Genomic DNA, 24,819 nt, shown 5'->3' with positions numbered 1-24,819 from the left:
ATTGGTCTGTGTGCCTGTTTTTATACCAGTATCATGCTGTTTCGGTGACTATGGCCTTATAGTATAGTTTGAAATCAGATAGTGTGATGCCTCTAGATTTGTTCTTTTTGCCTAGTGTTGCTTTGGCTATGCAGGCCTTTTTCGGTTCCATATGAATTTTAGAATTGTTTTTTCTAATTCTGTGAAGAATGATGGTGATATTTTGATGGGGATTGTGTTGAATTTGTAAACTGCTTTTGGCAGTATGGTCGTTTTCACAATATTGATTCTATCCATCTATGAGCATGGGATATACTTCCATTTGTTTGCATTGTCTATGATTTCTTTCGGCAGTGTTTTGAATTTTTCCTTGTAGATGTCTTTCACCTTATCGGTTAGGTAGATTCCCAAGTATTTTTTTTTCCAGCTATTGTAAAAGGGGTTGAATTCTTGATTTGATTCTCCACTTGGTTTGTGTTGGTGTATAGAAGAGCTACTGATTCATGTACATTAATTTTGTATCCAGAAACTTTGCCAAATTCTTTTACCAGTTCCAGGAACTTTCTGGAGGAGTCTTTAATGTTTTCTAGGTAAATGATCATACTGTCAGCAGACAGCGACAGTTTGACTTCCTCTTTACTGATTTAGATGCCCTTTATTTCTTTCCCTTGTCTGATTGCTCTGGCTAGGATTTCCAGTACTGTGTTGAGGGAGAGTAGTGAGAGTGGACAACCTTGTCTTGTTCCAATTCTTGGAGGGAATCCTTTTAACTTTTCCCCTTTCAGTATTATGTTGGCTGTGGGTTTGTCATAGATGGCTTTCATTACATTTAGGTATGTCCCTTGTATGTTGATTTTGCTGAGAGTGTTAATCATAAAGGGATGCTGGATTTTGTGCAGTGCTTTTTCTGCATCTATTGAGATGACTATGTGATTTTTGTTTTTAATTTTGTTTATGTGGTGTACCACATTTATTGACTTGCGTATGTTAAACCATTCCTGTTTCCCTGGTATGAAACCCACTTGATCATGGTGGATTATCTTTCTGATATGTTGTTGGGTTCACTTAGTATTTAGTTAAGGATTTTAACATCTAAGTTCATCAAGGATATTGGTCTGTAGTTTTCTTTTTTGGTTATGTCCTTTCCTGGTTTTGGTATTAGGGTTATGCTGGCTTCACAGAATGAATTTGGGTGGGTTCCTTCTTTCTTTATCTTGTGGAATAGTGTCAATAGGACTGGAACCAACTCTTCTTTGAATATTTGGTAGAATTCTGCTGTGAATCCGTCTGTTCCTGGACTTTTTTGTGTTGGTAATTTTTAAATGACCATTTCAATCTCGCTGCTTGTTACTGGTCTGTTCAGGGTATCTGATTCTTCCTGATTTAAGCTAGGGGGTTGTATTTTTTCAGGATTATTCATCTCTTCTAGGTTTTCTAGTTTATGTGTATAAGGGTGTTCATAGTAGCCTTGAATAATCTTTTGTATTTCTGTGGTGTCTGTTGTAATATCTCCCGTTTTGTTTCTTAATGAGGTTATTTGGATTTTCTTTCTTCTTTTCTTGGGTTAATCTTGCTAATGGTCTGTCAATTTTATTTATCTTTTCAAAGAAGCAGCTTTTTGTTTCATTTATCTTTTGACATTCTTTCTGTTTGCTTCAATTTCATTTAGCTCTGCTCTGATCTTGGTTATTTTCTTTTCTGCTGGGCTTGGGTTTGGTTTGTTCTTGTTTCTCTCGTTCCTTGAGGTATGGCCTTAGAGTGTCAGTTTGTACTCTTTCAGTCTTTTTGATGTAGGCATATAGGGCTATGAACTTTCCTCTTAGCACTGCCTTTGCTGTATCCCAGAGGTTTTGATAGGTTGTGTCATTATTGTTGTTCAGTTTGAAGAATTTTTTAATTTCCATTTTGATTTTTTTTTTGACCCAAAGTTCATTCAGGAGCAGGTTATTTAATTTCCATGTATTTGCATGGTTTTAAAAGTTCCTTTTGGAGTTGATTTCCAATTTTATTACACTGTGGTCTGAGAGAGTGATTGATATAATTTCAAGTTTTTAAATTTTATTGAGGCTCCTTTTTTGGCCTATCATACAGTCTATCTTGGAGAAAGTTCCATGCGCTATTGAATAGAATGTGTATTCTGCAGTTGCTGGACAAAATGTTCTGTATATATCTGTTAAGTCCATTTGTTCCAAGATATAGTTTACATCCATTGTTTCTTTGTTGACTTCCTGGCGTGATGCCCTGTCTAGTGCTGTCACTGGAGTATTGAAGTCCCCAACTATTATTGTGTTGCTGCCTATCTCATTTCCTACGTCTATTAGTAATTGCTTTACAAATTTGGGAACTCCAGTGGTAGATGCATATATGTTTAGGCTTGTGATATTTTCCTGTTGGACAAGGCCTTTTACCATTATATAATGTCCCTCTTTTTCACTTTTAACTGCTGTTGCTTTAAAGTTTGTTTTGTCTGATATAAGGATAGCTACCCCTACTTGCTTTTGTTGTTCATTTGCATGAAATGCCTTTTTCACACCTTTACTTTAGGTTTGTGTGAGTCCTTATGTATCAGGTGAGTCTCTTGAAGGCAGCAGATGGTTGGTGAGTTCTTATCCATTCTGCAGTACTGTATCTTTTAAGTGGAGCATTTAGGCCATTTACACTCAATGTTAGTATTGAGATGTGAGGTACCATTGCTTTCATCTTGCTATTTGTTGCCTTTGTACCTTTTTTGTTTTTGCTTTTCAACTTGTATTTTTGTTTTATAGGTCCTGTGTCATTTATGCTTTAAAGAGGTTCTGTTTTGATGTGTTTCCAGGATTCATTTCAAGATTTAGAGCTCCTTTTAGCAGTTCTTGTAGTGGTGGCTTAGAAGTGGCAAATTCTCTCAGCATTTGTTTGTCTGAAAAAGACTGTATCTTTCCTTCATATATGATGCTTAGTTTTGCTGGATACAAAATTCTTGGCTGATAATTGTTTTATTTGAGGAGGCTGAAGATAGGGCCCCAATTCTTTCTAGCTTTTAGGGTTTCTGCTGAGAAATCTGTTAATCTGATAGATTTTCCTTTATAGGTTACCTGGTGCTTCTGTCTCACAGCTCTTAAGATTCTTTCCTTTGTCTTAACTTTAGATAACCTGATGACAATGTGCTTAGGTGATGATCTTTTTGTGATGAAGTTCCCAAGTGTTCTTTGTGTTTCTTGTATTTCGATGTCTAGATCTCTAGCAAGGCTGGGGAAGTTTTCCATGATTATTCCCCCAAATATGTTTTCTAAACTTTTAGATTTCTCTTCTTCCTTAGGAACAACGACTATTCTTAGGTTTGGTTGTTTAACATAATCCCAGACTTCTTGGAGGCTTTGTTCATATTTTCTCAGTCTTTTTTCTTTGTCTGTTGGATTTGGTTAATTCTAAGGGAGAAGACCACCACTCATATTGTCTTATGCCCAATTTCTGCCTCCAAAGAAAGAAAAAGTAAAAACTAAAAGGCAGAAATGAAATCCACAAGCAGACAGCCCGGCACCACACCCTACGCCTGGTAGTTAAAGATCGACCCCTGACCTAATCGGTTATGTTATCTATAGATTACAGACATTGTATAGAAAAGCACTGTACACATCCCTATCCTGTTTTGTTCCGATCTAATTACTGGTACATGCAGCCCCAAGTCACATACCCCCTGCTTGCTCAATCAATCACGATCCTCTCACATGCACCCCCTTAGAGTTGTGAGCCCTTGAAAGGGACAGGAACTTCTCACTTCGGGAGCTCAGCTCTTGAGACAGGAGGCTTGCCGATGCCCCTGGCCAAATAAACCCCTTCCTTCTTTAACTCGGTGTCTGAAGAGTTTTGTCTGCGGCTCGTCCCGCTACAATTCAAAGACCTTATTTTTGAGCTCTGAACTTCAGAGCATTTTGCATTTCTATAAGTGTATCCAATATTTCCTGAATTTTTTATTGTTTTTCCTTTATGCTGTCTATTTCCTTGGATATGTCTCCTTTCACTTCTTTTATCATTTTTTTGGATTTCCTTGCATTGGTCTTTCCCTTTCTCTGGTGCCTCCCTGATTAGCTTAATAACGAATCTCCTGAATTCTTTTTCATGTAAATCAGGGATTTCTTCTTGGTTTGGATCCATTGCTGGTAAACTAATGTGATCTTTTAGGGGTGTTAAAGAACGTTGTTTTCTCATGTTACCAGAGTTGATTTTCTGGTTCCTTCTCTTTTGGGTAGGCTCTGTCAGAGGGAAGATCTAGGGCTGAAGGCTGTTTGTGCAGATTCTTTTGTCCCACAGGGTGTTCCCTCGATGTAGTACTCTCCCCCTTTTCCTATGCATGTGGCTTCCTGTGAACCAGCCTGCAATGACTGTTGTCTTTCTTTTGCGTCTAGCCACCCGGTGAGTCTCCAGGGCTCCGGGCTGGTACTGGGGTTGTCTGCAGAGTCCTGTGATGTGAACAGTCGATGGGTCTCTCAGCCGTGGATCCCAGCACCTGTTCCGGTGGAGGTGGCAGGGGCGTGAAATGGACTCTGTGAGGGTTCTTAGCTTTGGTGGTTTAATGGTCTATTTTTGTGCTGTTTGGCCTCCTGCCGGGAAGTGGCGCTTTCCAGAGAGCGTCAGCTGTGGTGGTGTGGAGAGGAACCGGCAGTGGGCGGGGCCCTAGAACTCCCAAGATTATATGTCCTTTGTCTTCTGCTACCAGGGTGGGTAGGGAAGGACCATCAGGTGGGGGTGGGGTCAGGGGTGTCTGAGTTTGGACTCTCCTTGTGTGGGTCTTGCTGTGGCTGCTGTGGGGGATGGGCATGAGGTTCCCATGTCAATGTGGTTGTGTACCTGGGAGGATTATGGCTGCCTCTGCTGAGTCATGCAGGTTGTCAGGGAAGTGGGGGAAAGCCGGCAGTCACAGGCCTCACCCAGCTCCCATGCAAACTGAAGGGGCCGTCACACTCCCACCATCGCCCGCCAAACAGCCTTCTGTTTCCAGGTGGTGGGTGAGCTGAGCTTGAGAACTTGCCCCAGGCTACCCACCTCCCAGCTGGGAAAGAAAAGGGCTTGGTTCTTCCCCCACCTGTGGAGTGTGCACACCGGATTCATGCTGTCCCTTGAGTTCTGGCCAGGAGGCTTCTCACCTGGTTCAAATTGTTACAAAATTCAGCTGGAGATTTCCTTCTCCATGTGGCGTTCCCCCCGCCCCGCTCCTCTGGCTGCCTTCCTGATGGATCCCTGTGGTCCCAGGCAGGAATGGCCGGCTTGGGGACCCAGCCAGCTCCCAGGGCCTTACCCGCTGCTTCCTCTATCCCTGTGTTTCGCTTGGCTGTCTAAATTGACTCAGCTCCAGGTAAGGTTGGAAACCTCTCCCGCAAACAGATCTTCAGTTTCTCCAGTGGGGGTGTGTTTGGGAGAGGAGGGTCTCCCTTTGCCACTTTTGCAGTTGTGACACTCACAGTATTTGAGGCATCTCCTGGGTCCTGCAGGAGCAGTCTGCTTCCTTCAGAGGGTCTGTGGGTCCTCTCGGTATTTCTGGTTTGTTCTTGCAGTCGATCTGGGACTAAAATTCACAATGCGAGCCTCCGCATGCTGCTTTGTCTGTCGGAGTCAGAGCTACAGTCTAGTCCTGCCTTCTGTCTGCCACGATCTCCTCATTTTCTCAGTAGATGCCATTTCGAACAGCAATAACAACATTTAGTTTCTTACGACAAGCATCAATGATTGTACTTTTGGGCAGCGGAAATTTTATGTAAAATGAGGAAATGGGTGGTTTCCAGCCTGCTTGTCTCTTGGTGGTGACTTGCAGCTTTCCGTTCAGCGTTTAGAATCTCTTGCTACTCGTTGCTTTCGGGATGCCACAGATTGTCTTTTGTCTGAAGAAATGTATGTGATAACCTGGCACTCACGCCTGGGTGTCTCGGTAGGTATATTAACCTACCAAGCATGTATGCATTTTAGAAATGTTATCTGGAAAGATCAGTCCATGACTCAGAGCATGGTTTTCCAAGTGCGTCATTTCTAGGATATGGCATCTGGACAGGGAAAATGTTTTTGGGCAGTGGAATGGTGAATTTTATGTGTCACCTTGTCTGGGCTATAGTACTCAGTTACGTAACCAAATGCCAGTCCAGGTGTCACTGTGAAGGTAGGCATTTCGTAGATGCAATTAACATCTATGGTCAGTTGATTTTAAGTAAAAGATACTAACTTTCATAATATGGGTGGGCCTCATCCCATCAGATGAAGTCCTTCAGAGCAAAAAACAGGTTTCCCTGAAAAGAAAAATCTGCCTGAAGACCATATAGCATCCTCTCCTGCCTGCATTTCCAGTCTGCTTGTCTGTATCTACAAGTTTCAGACTTGCCAGCCCGCATAATTTCATGAGCCAATTCCTTAGAATAAATCTTTTAATGTACACATTCACACACACACATCCAAATGCTTCTATGTCTCTGGAGAATTCTGACTGATACACAGTGGCACAGGTGGCAGTTGTTTTTGTGTTCCTCGAATCATGCCTCACTGTGGTCATTACTAGCACAATGTTTTTGTCAGGCCTCTGAGCCAAAGCTAAGCCATCACATCCCCTGTGACCTGCAGATACACATCCAGATGGCCGGTTCCTGCCTTAACAGATGACATTCCACCACAAAAGTAGTGAAAATAGCCTGTTCCTGCCTTAACTGATGACATTACCTTGTGAAATTCCTTTTCCTGGCTCATCCTGGCCCAAAAGCTCCCCCACTGAGCACTTGTCACCCCCCACCCCTACTCACCAGAGAACAACCCCCTTTGACTGTAATTTTCCTTTACCTACCCAAATCCTATAAAACTGCCCCACCCCTATCTCCCTTCGCTGACTCTCTTTTCGGACTCAGCCCGCCTGCATCCAAGTGATTAAAAAGGTTTATTGCTCACACAAAGCCTGTTTGGTGGTCTCTTCACATGGATGTGCATGACAGTTTTGAATATGAGAAGTGTTTAAATAATATATGTTAAATGGATCAATGAGTCACTAACTGGAGATTAACCTAATATAAAAGTTAGTATTGAGGCTTTAAAAAAAAAAAAGAGTAGCCTTGTGATTATATTTCTCCATAATATTGAAATCCTTTAAAAATAAATAGAACAGTCATGGGTTTTTAATCTTAAGAAATACATTCTGCAGTTTTTTTTTTTTTTTTTTTAATTCTCCACATAAACTTGAAGTAATGTTGCTATCTGGGACTCGAATGGTTTCTGTTTATCGTTAAGTAATGACAGAGGTTTGCTCTTAATTCTGTATTGAGTAAATATATGTCCCATGTAAAATTTTTTGCTGCCCTCTGGTGGATATAGTTCAATAAACATTATACAATCATATATCAAATTCCATATATTAAGCAGTTTCTCATTTGTGTATGTTCCCAAAGTTCCTTTCTAAGTTTGAAAACTGGAATGCATTTTTCACATAAGAAGAGAGGTTAGTATCTCAGATTTGCTTATAAATCCCTATTATAATAAACGGTACTTAAAATATGGCACAAAAAATAGGGTAGAGCCTAACAAGTAGTTGCAATGATTTCATGAGGAAATGCATTGAAAGTGATCACTTGGGAACCCAGTAGCCATCTCCCCTGCTGTGGCCTTGATTACTGAGGAAGGCGAGGTGGAATCTCCTGGATCCCATCCCTGGGGGTGCTTCTGTGGCCTGCCATGGTGTGTGTGTATTGGGCAGTGGGGGTGGGAGGATGGTGAAGGACAGAATCCAAAGCTTTCCAGGAATGGGGTGAGGCTTGGGGGTGTAGTGAAAGGGACTCAGGCAGAGCGTAGCCAGGAGGAACAGAAGTAGGTGAGTTTGAAAGAAATGAAAGATCTGGAAATAAATACATATGGGACTGAAGGGACAAGAGTGACACCAAAAGCAGGCAGAGAGGAGTGAAGAACAGTGGTAAAGAGTATCCTGCACCTGCTCACAAGAGCCAATTGTTAAATTGTCAAGAATTTTGTGAGCCAGTTGTTAAACACAGACATTATTAAAAACCAAGTCAAGGCCGGGCAAAGTGGCTGACACCTATAATCCCAGAGCTTTGGAAGGCCAAAGTGGGATGATTGCCTGGGGTCAGGAGCTTGAGACCAGCCTGGACGACATAGTGAGGCCCCTATCTCTACAAAAAATCAAAATCAAAATAAATTAGCTGGACATGATAGTGCATGCTAGGAGTCTCAGCTGCTTGGGAAGCTGAGGTGGGAGGATCACGTGAGCCCAGGAGTTCAGGCTGCAGTGAGCTATGATTGCGCCACTGCACTCCAGCCTGGGCAAAAGAGCAAGGCCCTGTCTCAAAAAAATAAGTCATATAAACTTACAATGAAATAAATTGTCTTTAAAACTACAGTAATATATACTCAAGACTCACCACTTCCTAAGTATTTTACTGTTATAGTAAAATCACCTATTGAGATGATTTCCATATTTTGCATTCATATGGTGGGAATATTCCACAATGATGTGCTGCCCAGCATCTCCCCCGAGCTCTGCATTCTGAGATCTCAGTAACTTGTTGTTGGTTACAGTGTGAATACTTTTGCTAAGAAAACCGAGAAATGCTACAAATCAAATGAGCTCTCCTGTATCCCCAAGAGCTGATTGTTAAACAGTTGCCAGCATTCCACTGGGTAAGGACATCTCTTCAGTAACAGAACGTTTTCTTTCTCTTCTTAAAAATGGTTTCACTACCTGTGCTAGATTGGTGTTCTAGTTCATTTATTCATTAAATCAAAAATTTTATTTTTTGATTCTCTACTTGTTAGGGATAATTTTCCATGGATTTCTTATGTGTCTGCGTACCTTATAAGAAAGGCACAGATTGCCCTTTGTCCCAGAAAATCTTTTCAGTGATGTTCATACAGTGAATGGCCTTGGAAGCTAGGGATTGGGTCTCCATTTGGAGCAAAGGGCAGACATACTTGCTGCCCATTATAAAATTTTTGCATCCCCTAAACTCAGCATTCCCCTCCTGTATCACAACCCACTATGTGTCCAGGTATCTTTTGGTCCTTTTGTGTCACCCCGTAGACTTGGGGCTCGAGATACTGTCCCCAAAATGCCAAAATTCTGGCTATTGCTCTTGTTGTAATTCATAAGCTGTTCTTCTCTGACCCTGAATCTCTTGTCTTCTACTGGCGTCAAAAAAACTGTAGCAGGCAAACTTATTGGCTTGTGAGTAGAGCAAAATTGAGTCCCTTCCCAGTTCTTCACAGTACTTTATGTCAGGCAGTGAGCGAGGCACTGAAATGCAGAGGTGAGTATGGCAAAAAGATCCTCCTGGAGCTCAGTATGTCTTGTAGGATTATAAACGAAAAGCATTAAAAATAAATGATGGCCGGGCGCGGTGGCTCACGCCTCTAATCCCAGCACTTTGGGAGGCCGAGACGGGTGGATCACGAGGTTAGGAGATCGAGACCATCCTAGCTAACACGATGAAACCCCGTCTCTACTAAAAATACAAAAAAACTAGCCCGGCGCGGTGGCGGCGCCTGTGGTCCCAGCTACTCGGGAGGCTGAGGCAGGAGAATGGCGGGAACCCGGGAGGCGGAGCTTGCAGTGAGCCGAGATCGCGCCACTGCACTCCAGCTTGGGCGACAGAGCGAGACTCCATCTCAATAAATAAATAAATAATGAATATTTAAAATTTATATTGGGATAAGTATTAAGAAAGAGTTAAATAGTGGTGCGATAGAGTAATGGAGCCGTCTAGAGGGAAATCTGCAGGAGTTGTGGGGGACGGTCTCTCTGGTAGGTGGTTAAGCCAGGAGAAAGAAGTTTCAGCTGAAGAGTGAAGAGAGGGAGTAAGTAAAAGAGTAAAGGAGGCCAGCCAGGTGCGAAGGCTCATGCCTGTAATCCCAGCACTTTGGGAGGCCAAAGACAGGAGGCTGGCTTGAGCCCAGGTGTTACAGACCAGGGTAACAAAGTGAGACCTAGTGAGACCCTGTCTCTACCAAAAAAAAAAAAGAAAAGAAAAAAAAGGAAAGGAACACAGTGGAGTCATGAAGTAGCATTTTTTTGGTTGATTAATAAAGGGGATTTTTTTTTTTTTTTAATGGGAAAAGATACATTTTCTTCCATTTTCCTCTTTTCGTTAAGGTAAATAAGTGGGAGGGGATGTTTCCAGACAGTGTGATAGAAATGGCAGGAGATTGCACTTTTCCTGCATTGGAATCACATGAAATTCTAAATATTATATAAAGAATTGTGATTTGAGGAAATCCCTGGAAATAATCCTTGGAGGCTGAATAAGAGTAGTATTAGTACAGACGGCGGAAGGCAGTGAGGAGGACAGAAAATGTGGCTGTAGTGAGAGGAATGAAATGACTGTCTTTGTACCCGCCCTGAGCAGTGCTCCTAAGGTGAGAGCTGATGAACTGGGGATGGATTGCCTGGAGTTTTAAAGTTTTCTTTCAACATTAGGTAGCAAAATCCACGGAGTATGATTCCACTAACAATTGAGAGTTAGAGTGGAGTGAAGCTACCTAAAGGACAGAGAAAAAGCGTTTTCAGACTCAGTTCCTGACTCTTGATTGCTCTGTGACCTCTCTGCTGTCTTTATTAGATATAACACTTTCTTATGAGAGGTTGCTTTAACTACCTCCCTAAGAATCTGAGACGGGAAAGCAAAGGCAGAACAGCAGACTATAAAGTCCCCTTCTTACATCTTCCACCAATGTGGCGTTTGAGTACTTCTGTGGGTTTTTAGAAATCTGGGTTAGAAATTATGCTCAAGGCAATTTAAAAGTAATATTTTTATGCTTGCTAGAAGTTACACTCAAGCCAATTTGAAAATAATATTTTTAGGTCTGGTATGGTGGCTCATGCCCATAATCCCAGCACTCTGGGAGGCCGACGTAGGCAGATCACTTGAGTCAGGAGTTCGAGACCAGCCTGACAAATATGGTGAAACCTCGTCTCTAGTAAAAATGCAAAAAAAAAAAAAAAAAAAAAAATGCAAAAAAAAAAAGAAGTATATATATATATATATTACTTGGGCATGGTAGTGGGCGCCTGTAATCCCAGCTACTCTGGACAGCTACTCTGAAGGCTGAAGCAGGAGAATCGCTTGAACCTGGGAGGCAGAGGTTGCAGTGAGCTGAGATGGTGCCACTGCACTCCAGCCTGGGTGACAGGGTGAGACTCTGTCTCAAAAAAAAAAAAAAAAAAATTATACTTCAATATTTTTATTGACACAAATGGATATTGTATAATGTCTGTTCTAGATGCAATCTGTAAGTTGGTTTTATTTGCTTTTTTCTTTTAGTACCAGGTATTAGATAACCTAAAGGTATGCACAAAGGTTTTGTCCTTGGATAATAAACATGGTGCTGGCCGCTGGGTTTATTGGTTTTCACAGTAAAATGCCAACGAAAAACAATGTAGAAAATACCCACATTATTTTACTGTGAAATTCTGTTAAAATGAATATATTGCTGTAATGGCATACCCTTACATTTTACCAAGCACTTAACATAGTCCTATAAGAATGCCCAAAAGTAGTTGTTGAGATATATATATATATATATATATATTTTTTCAGATGAAAAAGCAGTCTCAGAGTGGTGGCGTGAGCTGCTTCGGGTCACATAGTAACTAGCCAGTGTCTTAAATGAGGCCCTGGAACATCTACACGGTGTTCTGTGATCAAAGGCCTGAGGGAGTTCTTACAGATTTTCTTTCTGTTGCTTCTCTTTTTGTTTATGAGACTATCCTTGCTACGTGCCTCCATTCTCAGTGTCAGTTTTCTTGCTGGGCCAGGCTTCTTCTATTCATAGCCTGAATGAAGTCCCAGCACCAGTTCCTGCTCTGTGTAAACCAGAGTCGTTTCTTGTCTGAGTAAAATGCTGGTGGTTTTGCGTATCTTAAAGTTTTGGAAAATGTATCCAAAGAGAATAGTCTTTTGAGATTGGGCCATCAGAAACACTGATCCCAGCATCATTTAATTTAACATACTATTGGAGAGAAGGACAAAAGACATCCATTCATATTTACAAAAGGAAATCAGAGCTAAATGTATATACTTATTTAAAAAAATCCAAAGATATTGTCTTTAAAACAATAACTCGGCTGGGCGCGGTGGCTCAGGCCTGTAATCCCAGCATTTTGGGAGGCCGAGGTGGACGGATCACGAGGTCAGGAGATTGAGACCATCCTGGCTAACACGGTGAAACCCCGTCTCTACTAAATATACAAAAAATTAGCCGGGCGTGGTGGTGGCGCCTCCTCACTCGGGAGGCTGAGGCAGGAGAATGGCGGGAACCCGGGAGGCGGAGCTTGCGGTGAGCTGAGATCGCGCCACTGCACTCCAGCCCGGGCGACAGAGCGAGACTCCTTCTCAAAACAAACAAACAAACAAGAAACCAATCACCCTCAGGAATATTAAAAACCATCTCAACATGCTGAGGAACCTAGAATAAGATATGCGTAGGGCTGAGAATATGAGCGATGAAAAAAAATTTCTTGACATCGTCAAATGGTGAAACCACTTATTTTGAAATAAGAAAACAATATGCTATAAAGCATTATATTAAATGATACTTAAAATAATATACTAAATAATTAAAGGCATTATTTAAAATAGAATAATAAACTATTTCCTCCATAAGGACAGTTAGGCGTTCTGCCTTCATTGCCTTAAGGAAGGGACAGTACAGACAGATCTGATCACAAAAGTTAAATTCTTGGCTCATCTATTTCCGCTTCTAGAATTTAGCGGTAAGTAATAGATTTTGCAGATTAGATAAAGAGTTGTTTTTCCTGCTCCTGATTTACTGAACCTAGGAAGGAAGAAAGTGAGAAGGTGAACAAGAGGCTAGATATGGTGTCGCTAACAATTGGAGGCTGACACTTGATGTCTCCCCTTTGTTGACTACCACTGCCACCTTAAAGGAAGATAGCAGCCTCAGATACGTTGGAGTCTCAGATAATTAATTGAAGAGAAATATGCTGCTGTTTGCTGAACCTGATTTGTTCCATTGCTTAGAGCCAATTGTTAAATTTTTAGGAGTTTTGCGAACTTGCTAGTATCACATTGGTAACTTGAAATCAGCCATGGTGAGAGTTTTAATCTACAGAAATGGGCAGATGCTACAAGCCAGTCCCCCCACCACATCCTGGAGAGCTGTTGTTAAACACTTACCAGCACCCCACTGATCTGTGCCTCCCTTCCCAGGTGAAGCCTGGGGAAATAGACGGACTGCTGAGGACCCAGCGACTTCTTATATTCCACATCAAGTGTAAAATTTGCAGTGTGATGCATCCAGGAAGATGGGCTTCTGTTATCCTTTTAGGGTTCCCGCCTGTCTCTTTGTACTCTGAGGAGGAGTAGAACAATTTCTTATGTATCTAAGAGCAGCACAGAGTGGGAAAGTATCTCAGGCAATACTGATAATTGACCTGAAGCCTCAGAGTGGTATGGGAGAGCAGATCAGTTTTTCTGAGCTCCTTGAAATGGGCATAGCAGTGATTCAATATGACCAAGTTTGAAGATTCCTGAGGTTGAGGCCAAATGATGTGTCAGCATCCTGTGTGGTTTAGGGTTAGGATTTGGATAAAGCAAGTGAGTCACCAACCCTGGGTGCAACATTTAATGGTGTGCCAAAAAACTCAGTATTTTATTTTATTTATTCAGTTAGTTTTTTAAAATTTTACTTTTATTTCAGTAGTTTTTGGAATATAAGTGGTTTTGGTTACGTGGATAAGTTCTTTAGAGGTTATTTCTGAGATTTTAGTGCACCTGTCACCCGAGCAGCCTATAGTGTACCCGATTTGTAGTGCTTTATCCCTTATCCCCATCCCAACCATCCCCCACCCCAGTCTCCAGGGTCTGTTATATCATTCTTATGCCTTTGTGTTATCATATCTTAGCTTCCACTTACAACTCAGAATATACCGTATTTGGTTCTCCAGTCCTGAAAACTCAATATTTTAATGCCATATTTGAAATATCAAAATGAAGCAAAAGTACATTATGAATAAAATATTAATATATTAAGCAAAGACAGTATCGGTATCAATGGGTTTTTCTTCTGTCTCAGGCTGTGATTGACTACAAGGGGTACTGTTACTGATCCTTCTTCACTTGTTTTTGATCCTGCTTCACTCCTCTCATCGTGGTCTAGGGGAGGAAGTGGGCTGGATCGGGGTGGGAGACAGGGTGCCTTGAATAGCTTGCAATTTAGTTCCTGAATGGGAGTTTGAAATGGACAGACAATGTGTTGAATTTCAGAAAAGTAAAGCTCTAATTCTTGCACATGTGACTTGTGAGCTCAGATTTGAACTTCCTGCACATGAGTTGGCTGCAAGTTATTCTTGCATCTATAATGAAATAATTTATAAACTTGTTTTATATCTCTATGTGGGATTAAATATTTGGTGACTTGTTGGTAACAGCTGAAGTCAGGGGTGACTTATAGAAATCATGTTGCCATTTTCTTAGATGGTTTCAAATCTGTAGGGATATCTGTATGTATGTATATATCTCTGTCTATATATATTCTGAACTTCATTACAGTGTGCCGTCTTTTCTAGCGCTAATATTAGAGTCATTGGTATATATAGTTCTCAAGATCCTTCCAGTGATTTATCAAAAATGACAGAAAAATATTTGACCAACAATTTCATAAATTCACCCTTGACATATTTTCTAATGTCCTGGGTAATGTCAGCTTTCATCTCATCTCCTACCCTCTGCCATTTCCAATAAAAATGAAACAAAAATGGGTAACATTTTATCAGTCTGACTATGCACCAGAAACTTTGGAAATTGCATTACATGCATTATCTTATTTTCTATGACAGCTCTATAAGAGATGCACAATTAAAGTGTCTATTTACAGGTGAAGAAACTGTACCCTAAGATAGTCACAGGACTGGCAAATGGCAAACTCAAACCCCTGTCTGCCTGGTTCCAAAGCTTGTTCATATACTCACTGTGCCAAACCACCAAATACAGTGTTCTTATACCTCAAGATGAGGTCCACTGATCCCCTTACCCCAAGTGGCAACAGTGTTTTCCTTTTTCTTAGGGTTAGAATATTGTGTCGCATCTCCAGTTTACAGGGGCTGTATTATCTCTGTTTATTCCTAGGAACTTATTATAATGATTGATGAAGTATTAAGACTATGTTTCCTTATGAAAAATAACTATGAAAATAATGTCAACAGATAGTGCTGGTGATGGAATTGAGTAGAAAATCTAGCACAAAATGGAAAATTTGTAAAACAAATGACAGACCATGTTGATATTTGTGAATTGGATCAGTATTCTTTTGTTTGCAAATAACAGAAAACCTTCTCAAACAAGATCTTGGGAGCTGGGCTGGTGGCTTTGCGAGGGTGGACTGGGATCTGGATTTGGAGTGGAAGGAAGCACTAATGATGTGGGGATGTGACGGCCACGCGAGCCAAGACCAGAACAGGGAGTAGTCTAAAGGTTAGGGTTTCAGGGCAAGAGTGAGACTGCAGAAAGAACACAAGACAACTGTGCAATAATGGAGGTCAGTCCATTCAGGCTGTCATAACAAAATACCATAAACCAGGGGGTTTACAGAAGCACATATTTATTTCTCATGGTTCTGGACACTGGAAAGTTCAAGATCAAGGTGCCAGCTGTGTTTGGTGAGGGCCCGCTTCTTTATTGATGGTATCTCCTCACCCTTGTTTCACATGGCAGAAGAGTAATGGGTCTCTCTAGGGCCTCTTTTATAAGGGCACGAATCCCAAAGATGGGGGCTTCACTTCCATGATCTAATCATTTCTCAAATGCTTGAGTCACCAGAAACACCAAGGCATGATTAGAGGGCTGGAACTTTCACCCCAACACTCAACCAATAGGAAGGGAAGAGGAGTTGAACTTGAGTTCAGTCACCAATGGTCAGTGATTTAATCAGTCATGCCTACATAGCGAAACCTTCATAACAGACCCTAATCAATGATATCAGAAGAACTTTCTAGCTGGTGTACACATTGAGGTGCTGGGACGGTGGTCGGCCTGGAGAAAGCATGTAAACTCTGTGCTCCTCAGCCCTCTATACCTCGCCCCATGGATAGGGCAAAGAGATATGTCACAGGATTACAGATGTGCAGAGTGGTTTCTGATTCCAGGTTGGAAGCTGACTTACATACTGTGCTGCTCATCTTTGATCTTCATAGGCCTATACTCTAATACTACTTTAGTAATACATATATAGGACCAGTAAGAACACTTAGCACAACCATTCTCTTCAAGTGTCATATTCTGGAGAGCTTTAATTCCAAAGCAAAAGATGTGTATCAAATTTTACAGCAAAAAAAAAAAAAAAAAAAAAAAAAAGGTTTTGGTAAAGGCAGGAAGATAAATCGAGAATACACATGTGGGAGGGGTTGAAAGTAGGTGTAAGACAAGAAGCCTGCACATTTTGGCGTGAGGAGGGGAAGGAACTGGTAGAGATGGTGGGTGGGTCACTGACTGAATGGCCCAGTGGTGGCATCTTCAGGTGAGGCGCATATATGAGGAGGAGAGGAGAGTTCTTCCCAAGGGGCAAGTAAAGAGAAGGTGAATAAAAGGAAGGGTACTATTCGAGAATGATGCAGTGGAGAGGAAACAGGAAAAAAAATTGAGGAAGATTTCTCCCATTTAATGAAGTACTTCAGTATGTCTAATTGGAAATATACATTATTAGTGGAAGTCTTTCAAATGAGTTCCTCAGCAAAGCCCAAGGTGGTTTAAGAATTTAATCTCTGTTTTCCCTCTTTCAGTCATGGATATGCTTATGTATTATTATCATCAAGTGGACCAGTTGATTCTCTAGTTGGTTTTGTTGTGACATAAAATACCTGTTTAAGTGATCTTTTTACATGATAAATATGGTACCTTATAGATTTTTGAACTCTCAGTGTTTTCTCTCATGATTATTTGCCTTCATCCTTTTTCCTTTTCCTCTCTTCAAGAAGGTGTGCTCATTTCCTATAGAGGAATGTGGATCTTGAAGGTTTGGTGAAATCATATTTGTTTCCATTCTTTCCCAGGCTTTCCTTTTCTAGAATGCTAAGCCTCAAAGAGAATAAAAAGCCAGAGCTGAGGATTGGAGGAGGTTAGAGCTTTTCCAGGCAGTTAGAAAAATTCAGATGAATTTGTGAAATTTGTGAATAAAGGGATCTATGCCTTGCTCCCTAGGAGTAACACTGGAGAGATGAGACGATCCCATCTGCCTTTGTCGCCTGGATGAATCCTGACTTAGCTGCTGTGCTGCCTGTCTTTGAGCTTATAAGCCTATAAACTAACAATGCTTTAGTCATTAGAGATATACATTCCGGTGTATAGGACTATTAAGAACACTTAACACAACCATTCTCCTTAAGTGTCATATTTGGGAAGAAATGACTGCATGACATGTCTAGGTACCTAGTACCTTAGACAGTCATACAGATGTTCTGTACCCCAGCATGGTATGAACGTAGAATGAGTCTTAATCTCCAGTAGTCTCCCAGAAGCAGCAGAGATTGTGTTGGACCTGAAGGAGCCCTGCAGACAGGGATGAGGCATGTCTCCTTCAGAGGAGGCAATGTGTATGCCAGTTTGTGTCCCCAGGCTCGGATTACACACAGAGCCAGATGGTCTCCTTCTGATGCTTGGATACTGCAAATAGCCCCAGAACTTAAACACAACCTCAGAGGAAAGTGGCAAGGGAGCCCAAATTAACTGAGATTACGAAAAAGAACCTCATTTTTTCCCAGTTTATATCTAGGTTGTCTCCAAGTCATTTATTGCAAATTCATATTTTTTCAACTGATTTAAAACAACATCACATGACATACTAAAAATTATATATTTAGGTCTATATTTGGACTTTCTTTTCTATCCCAGTGAATTATCTATTTTTGAACAGGCACTGTATTTTCTTAATATTGTAGCTTTGTAATATATTTTATGACTTGTAGGGCTACTTCCTCCTTGTTACTCTTCCTTTTTAGATTTTTAAAAATTATTTTTGCTTATATTTTTATAGAAACTTTAAGATTAGCTTCAGTAGTTCAAATTATTGCCAGTATTTTTAATAGAATCAATTTAAAATTATGAATTAATTAATGGAGGTTTACACGTTTATCATGTTGATTTTTCCTATCCAGAAATATGGTATGCTTTTATTATTTGTTCATACCTATTTTTATTGTTTTCCATTACTAGTGTTATATAGTTTCTTCACATAAATTTTGCACATTTCTCATTAGGTTTCCTGTGTATAAGTCAGAGTCCCAGCAAGAAAGGTATAGCAGATATTCAAATGGGCTAATGGAGGGGAGTTTGATGAAAGGATTATTTTCAAAGGTGAGGAAAGGGTTAAGGAGACTCAACAAGGGACAGTGTAAAAGCTAATTTTAGGTGTACACTTGACTGGATTAAGTAATACCTAGAGAGCTAGTAAAGGATTATTTCTGGGTCTATGAGGGTGATTTTGGAAAAGATTGACATTTAAGCCAGCAGACTGTGTAAGGAAGATCCACTCTCACTCAGTGTGAGCGAGGACCATCCAGTCGGCTCAGGGCCCAGATAGAACAAAAAGGCAGAAGAAAGTCAGATTCACTCTCTGTCTTCTGGAACTGAAACACTTTCTTTTCCTGCCATAGGACATCAGAACCCTAGGTTCTCTGGTCCTCGGACTCTGAGACTTGCACCAGCAATCCTGCCCAGGCTCTCAGGCCTTTGGACTCAGACTGAGCTACTTCACTGGCTTTCCTGGGTCTCCAGCTTGAAGATGACAGACCGTGGGACTTCTCAGCCTCCATAAACGTGTGAGCCAATTCCCATGGTAAGTCCCCTCTCATGTATTTATATCTATATCCACGTACTATTGATTCTGTTTCTCTGAAGAACCCTGAAGAACACAGGCAGTAAAATATCTGGGGCTAGCGATTGCAGAGAGTAATAAGAAGGTAGAAGGAGTGTACCAGACTGAGGAGGGGGTACTTAGAAGACATTCATGCCCTACACAGTGGGTGGCCATCTGTAGAGGGATGCAGTCAACCCAGGGAAGGACACACCCTGACCTCGCTCTTCTCTTGCCATCTGATTACCTGGTGGTGCCTTCTACTGGCCAAATCCAACAGAAGCCAGAGAAAAAAGGTAACCATTGATGTGGTTCACAAATGTCAGTCTCCTGGGACACAGAGAAGAGAAGAGTAAAGAGTAGATCTACAGGGGGTAAATGAGTGATACTTAGCACACTGAATATTTTATCTTTTTGTTAACATTGTAAAAATGAAGTCTTCTGTTCTCTCTCTCTGATATGCGTGTGTGTGTGTGTGTGTGTGTGTGTGTGTGTGGTTCTGCCATATTTGAAGCTAAACTCTAAAGGAGATGATGAACAATTAGACGAGTAGTTATAATAAATGTGCTATGATATGGGAAGTGAAAGATCCCATGAAAGCTTTAGTAGATAAATCTTGTGAAGTCTATGGAGTCATAAATTGCTCCTGAAACAACAGGTTTAAATAGATTTAAATAACAGGTTTAAATAGATATCCTGAGGTAAATAACAGGTTAAATAGATATCCTGAGGATAAGGAAGGTGTTAGACAGATGAAGAGGCTGATGCTGGTGGGGTATGGCAAAGAGAAACTGGGGATGAGGGGGGTTTTCAAGTTTGATGAGGTGTTTAAATATTTTATTTTTTACTGTTTACTTGCTATCTGACCTTGGGTGAATTACCTAACTTTTCTGTGCCACAATTTTTCCATCTGTAAAGTAGTTATTATACTCTATTAGTCTGTTTTCACACTGCTGATAAAGACATACCTGAGACCGGGCAATTTACAAAAGAAAGTTTAATGGACTTACAGTTCACATGGCAGGAGGTTGGGGTCTCACAATCACGGCAGAAGGCAAGGAGGAGCAAATCACGCCTTGCATGGATGGCAGCAGGCAAAGAGAGAGCTAGTGTAGGGAGACTCCCATTTTTAAAACCATCAAATCTCTTGAGATTCAGATCTGCCCCCATAATTTAATCACCTCCCCCTGGGTTCCTCCCATGACCCATGGGAATTGTGGGAGTTACAATTTAAGATGAGATATGGGTGGGGACACTGACAAACTATATCATTCCACCCCAGCCCCTCCCAAATCTCATGTCCTCACATTTTAAAACCAATCATGCCTTCCCAGCAGTCCCCTAAAGGCTTAACTCATTTCAGCATTAACTCAGGAGTCTACAGTCCAAAGTGTAATCTGAGATAAGGCAAATCACTTCTGCCTATGAGCCTGTAAAATCAAAAGCAAGTTAGTTACTTCATAGATACAATGTGGGTACAGGAATTGGGTAAATGCAGCCATTCCAAATGGAAGAAATTGATCACAACAAAGGGGTACAGGCCTCATGCAAGTCAGAAATCCAGCAGGGCAGTCAAATCTTAAAGCTCCAAAATGATCTCTTTTGACTCCATGCCTCACAGCTAGGTCATGCTGATGCAAGAGTTGGGCTCCCATCTCCTTGGGCAGCTCTGCCCCTGTGGCTTTGCAGGGTAAATACAGGTGCACAGTGCAAGCTGTCGGTGGATCTACCATGCTGGGGTCTGGAGGATGGTGGCCCTCTTCTTATAGCTGCACTAGGTGGTGCCCCCATAGGGACTCTGTGTGGGAGCTCTGACCCCACATTTCCCTTCTGCACTGCTCTAGCAGAGGTTCTCCATGAGCACTCTGCCCCTGCAGCAAACTTCTGCCCAGCATCCAGGCATTTCCATACATCCTCTGAAATCTAGGCAGAGGTTCTCAAACCTCAATTCTTGACTTCTGTGCACCTGCAGACTCAACACCATGTGGAAGTTGCCAAAGTTTGGGATTCTACCCTCTGAAGCAACATCCCAAGCTGTTACTTTTAGTCATGGCTGGAGCAGCTGAGATGCAGGGCACTAAGTCCCTAAACTACATACAGCAGAGGGGCCCTGGCCCTGGCCCATGAAACCATTTTTTCCTTCTAAACCTCCAAGCCTGTGATAAGAGGGGCTGCCGCAAACCACAAAGGTCTCTGACATGCCCTGGAGACATCTTCCCCATTGTCTTGGGGATTAACATTTGGTTCCTTGTTACTTAGGCAAATTTCTGCAGCCAGCTTGAATTTCTTCTCAGAAAATGGGATTTTCTTTTCTATCTCATTGTCAGGCTGCACATTTTTCAAACTTTTATGCTCTGTTTCCCTTTTAAAATGAAATTATTTTAACAGCACCCAAGTCACCTCTTGAATGCTTTGCTGCTTATAGATTTCTTTTGCCAGATACCCTAAATCATCTTTCTCAAGTTCAGAGTCCCGCAAATCTCTAGGGCAGGGACAAATTGCTGCCAGTCTCTTTGCTATTACAAGAGTCAGCTTTGCTCCAGTTTCCAACAAGTTCTTCATCTCCATCTGAGATCACTTTAGCCTGGATTTCATTGTCCATATCATTATCAGGATTTTGTTCAAAGCCATTCAACAAGTCTCTAGGGAGTTCCAAACTTTCCACATTTTCCTGTTTTCTTCTGAGCCCTCCAGACTGTTCTAACCTCTGTCTGTTACCCAGCTCCAAATTTGCCCCCACATTTTTGGGTATCTTTTCAGCAGCACCCCACTGTACTGGTACCAATTTACTGTATTAGTCAGTTTTCATGCTGCTGATAAAGATATACCCAAGACTGGGCAATTTACAAAAGAAAGAAGTTTAATGGACTTACAGTTTCACATAGCTGGGGAGGCCTCACAATCATGGTGGAAGGCAAGGAGGAGCAAGTCACGTCTTACATGGATGGCAGCAGGCAAAGAGAGAGCTTGTGCAGGGAAACTCTCATGTTTAAAACCATCAAATCTTGTGAGACTCATTCACTATCACAAGAACAGCACAGAAAAGATCTGCCCCCATAATTTAATCACCTCCCACTGGGTTCCTCCCATGACATACGAGAATTGTGGGAGTTATAATTGAAGATGAGATTTGGGTGGGGACACAGAAAAACCATATCATATACTAAACTTACAAGTTGTCGTAAGGATTAAACAAGAAAATGCATTTACATTTTTGAGACAGTGCTTGGCAGATAGCACATGCTCAATAAATGGTAGCTATTATTATTGACAGTGTATGAGGAAGAGCTGGAGTCAATAGAGAGTGAGATCTACTGGAGTAAATACATCTGATTGTATACTGCTAGTGAGAGAGTCAGAGGCCCCACTGAAGGCAAAGATAAGGATCTGAAGAACTGACAGCTTCATAGTAAGTTTTCATATTGTTCCAAGGGCAATAAAAAGATGGATTTAATACAGGGAAGTTATATGTTCATATGTCTATTTTTGAAAGTTTTGCTGCTACTGTTCATGTCTTGCCTCTTTTCTACAAGCTACATTTCCAAGCTCCCTTGCAGTTAGGGTCCATATACCTAACTTTTGGCCAAGGGTGTGTATTAGTCAGGACTCACAAGATAAATAGGACCAATAGGATGGATGGATAGATAGATAGACAGAAACAGATTTTTTTTTTTTTTTTTTTTGAGACGGAGTCTCGCTCTGTCACCCAGGCTGGAGTGCAGTGGCCAGATCTCAGCTCACTGCAAGCTCCGCCTCCCGGGTTCACGCCATTCTCCTGCCTCAGCCTCCCGAGTAGCTGGGACTACAGGCGCCCGCCACCTCGCCCGGCTAGTTTTTTGTATTTTTTAGTAGAGACGGGGTTTCACCGTGTTAACCAGGATGGTCTCGATCTCCCGACCTCGTGATCCGCCCATCTCGGCCTCCCAAAGTGCTGGGATTACAGGCTTGAGCCACCGCGCCCGGCCCCAGATTTATTATAAGAAATTGTTTCATGTGATTATAGAGACTGGGAAGTCCAAAATCTGCAGTGTGAAATGGCAGAAGCTCAGGAGAGCCTCTGATGCCAATGAAATGTGAACATAGTTTGCTGAAGAATTCCTTCTTGCTTGAGGAGGCTGGTCTTTTTGTTCTATTCAGGCCTTCAACTGATTGCATGAGCCTCATTTATATTATAGGAGGGCAATCTTCTTTACGCAAAGTTCACTGTTTTAGATGTTAATACCATTCAAAAACATCATCTAAGTTAACACATAAAATTAACCATCAGAGGATGTGTTGGGCAGAAGTGATGTGTGCCCCTTATAGGCTGGGGGTCTAACCCTCTTGTGCACAATCTTCCATGCTTTCTTTCTTTGCTATTTGGCAGGTGGGAGGTACAGTATCTAGAATAGGATGTAAACTCTAGGGGGATGAAGGAGCTGCTAGGAGAAGGAAGCAAGTCCTTAAAAGATTAGGTGGAATAGACATTTGTCCATCTGTGTCTCTCATTGAATTGAGACATGTGTGAGAAACAGGCAGATGCTGTGTTAAGCTTTGGGACTTAGGGTGTTGTGGGATTGTTTATTACAGCAGTTAGTATATCCTGACTGATGAATCATTCTGGCAGCAGGGAAGACAATGTGTTGAAACAGGTTAAGGCTAGCATCAGGAAGGCCAGCTAGGAATTTTTGGTACAAGTCCAGGCAAGAGATAATGCTGAGCTGGACTAGGTTGATGCAGCATGTGGACAGCAGATGTTTAAATTAATCATACTGTGAGTAGTAATAAACATTTAGTGTTTTACCAAATTATCTCAGTGAACACTCCAAATTTCTATTTTTTTCCAAGAAGAATAAATTGATTGTCCAGATTTATTCCACAATAAAGGAAAAGTTATGAAATATGATGCTATTTCTGGTTTCTTGTTAACAGTTCATGTTCAACTTAACCAAAAGAATCTTAGGCAAACCTGAAGTGATAATGCTTAATTAGGAGGTACATGGCAGTGCAGTTAGAGGGAAGAAAAGAGGAAGTGAGACAGAGAAGGATAAGAAGCAAATTCAAGTTGATATATACCAAGTGGGCCACTGCTACATGGCTCTAAAAAAAAATACATACCTTAGAACAGCCCATCAGATGGAAAATTGTGGGGGAAATTTATCTGTGAGCTGACTCATGTCTCCTGTCTCCTGTTGGCTAAAGGTCATTCCAGGGAAAATTTATAACATAGCTCCACTGCTTTAGAGGTGGAGCAAGGACCCAGAGATTTTGGATGGCTGGACAGCCTAGCATGACTTGCTGTGGCTGCAGTTACTACAGAGCAAGCAGCCAATGGCCCACAAAATAGGTGAGGCTTAAGAATCAGAGGAGACACTCAAGATGGGTTGATAAATCTGGTTTGGAACTCATCAGTGGTAGCTCTGATAAGGTTGTTAGCACACTTATCTATGAAGTACTTTAATTAAATAAAGGGATATTCTAAACCTCACATTGCCAATGTAGTGTGATAGTATTACTGCTATGTATGTGGAAATTAAACACAATAATAACAGCACCATTTTACATAGATATCAGGAATGTGGGGTGACATTCCCTATGAGGTCTTAGCTTTAAGTTTATTCTTTTACTGAATGCACTGAGATGTAGCTCCTAAAGGTTGTGAACTCCAAATATCTGAGACAGGTCTCGGTTAATTTAGAAAGTTTATTTTGCCAAGGTGGAGGACATGTACCCGTGACACAGCCTCAGGAGGTCCTGACAACATGTGCCCAAGGTGGTCAGAGCACAGCTTGCTTTTATACATTTTAGGGAGACAGGAGACATCAGTCAACATACAAAAGAGGAACATTGGTTCCTTCTGGCAAAGTGGGACAATTGGAAGCAAAGGTGGGACAACTTGAAGCAGGCAGGGGGCTTCCAGCTCATAGGTAGATAAGAAACAAATGGTTGCATTCTTTTGAGTTTCTGATTAGCCCCTCCAAAGGAGGCAGTAAGATTTGCATTTATCTCAGTGAGCAGGGGTGGGGGTGGGATGGAAGGTGACTT

At 41.5% G+C, this 24,819-nt stretch overlaps 1 protein-coding gene across 1 annotated transcript in view; it reads left to right on the top strand.

Annotated features, from left to right (window-relative positions):
- Nucleotides 1-24,819, top strand: part of CHODL (chondrolectin) — a 456,335-nt gene that overhangs the window by 86,616 nt on the left and 344,900 nt on the right. Inside the window, exon 3 of the mRNA XM_050782173.1 lies at nt 18,596-18,777. The gene's annotated coding sequence lies outside the window, so the exon portion shown is untranslated. The remainder of the gene's footprint in view (nt 1-18,595; nt 18,778-24,819) is intronic.

This window comes from Macaca thibetana, chromosome 3, assembly GCF_024542745.1.
Source record: "Macaca thibetana thibetana isolate TM-01 chromosome 3, ASM2454274v1, whole genome shotgun sequence".
Taxonomy (NCBI): domain Eukaryota; kingdom Metazoa; phylum Chordata; class Mammalia; order Primates; family Cercopithecidae; genus Macaca; species Macaca thibetana.
Note: the sequence above shows the minus strand (reverse complement) of the source record. Positions and strands in the feature narration are given on the sequence as shown.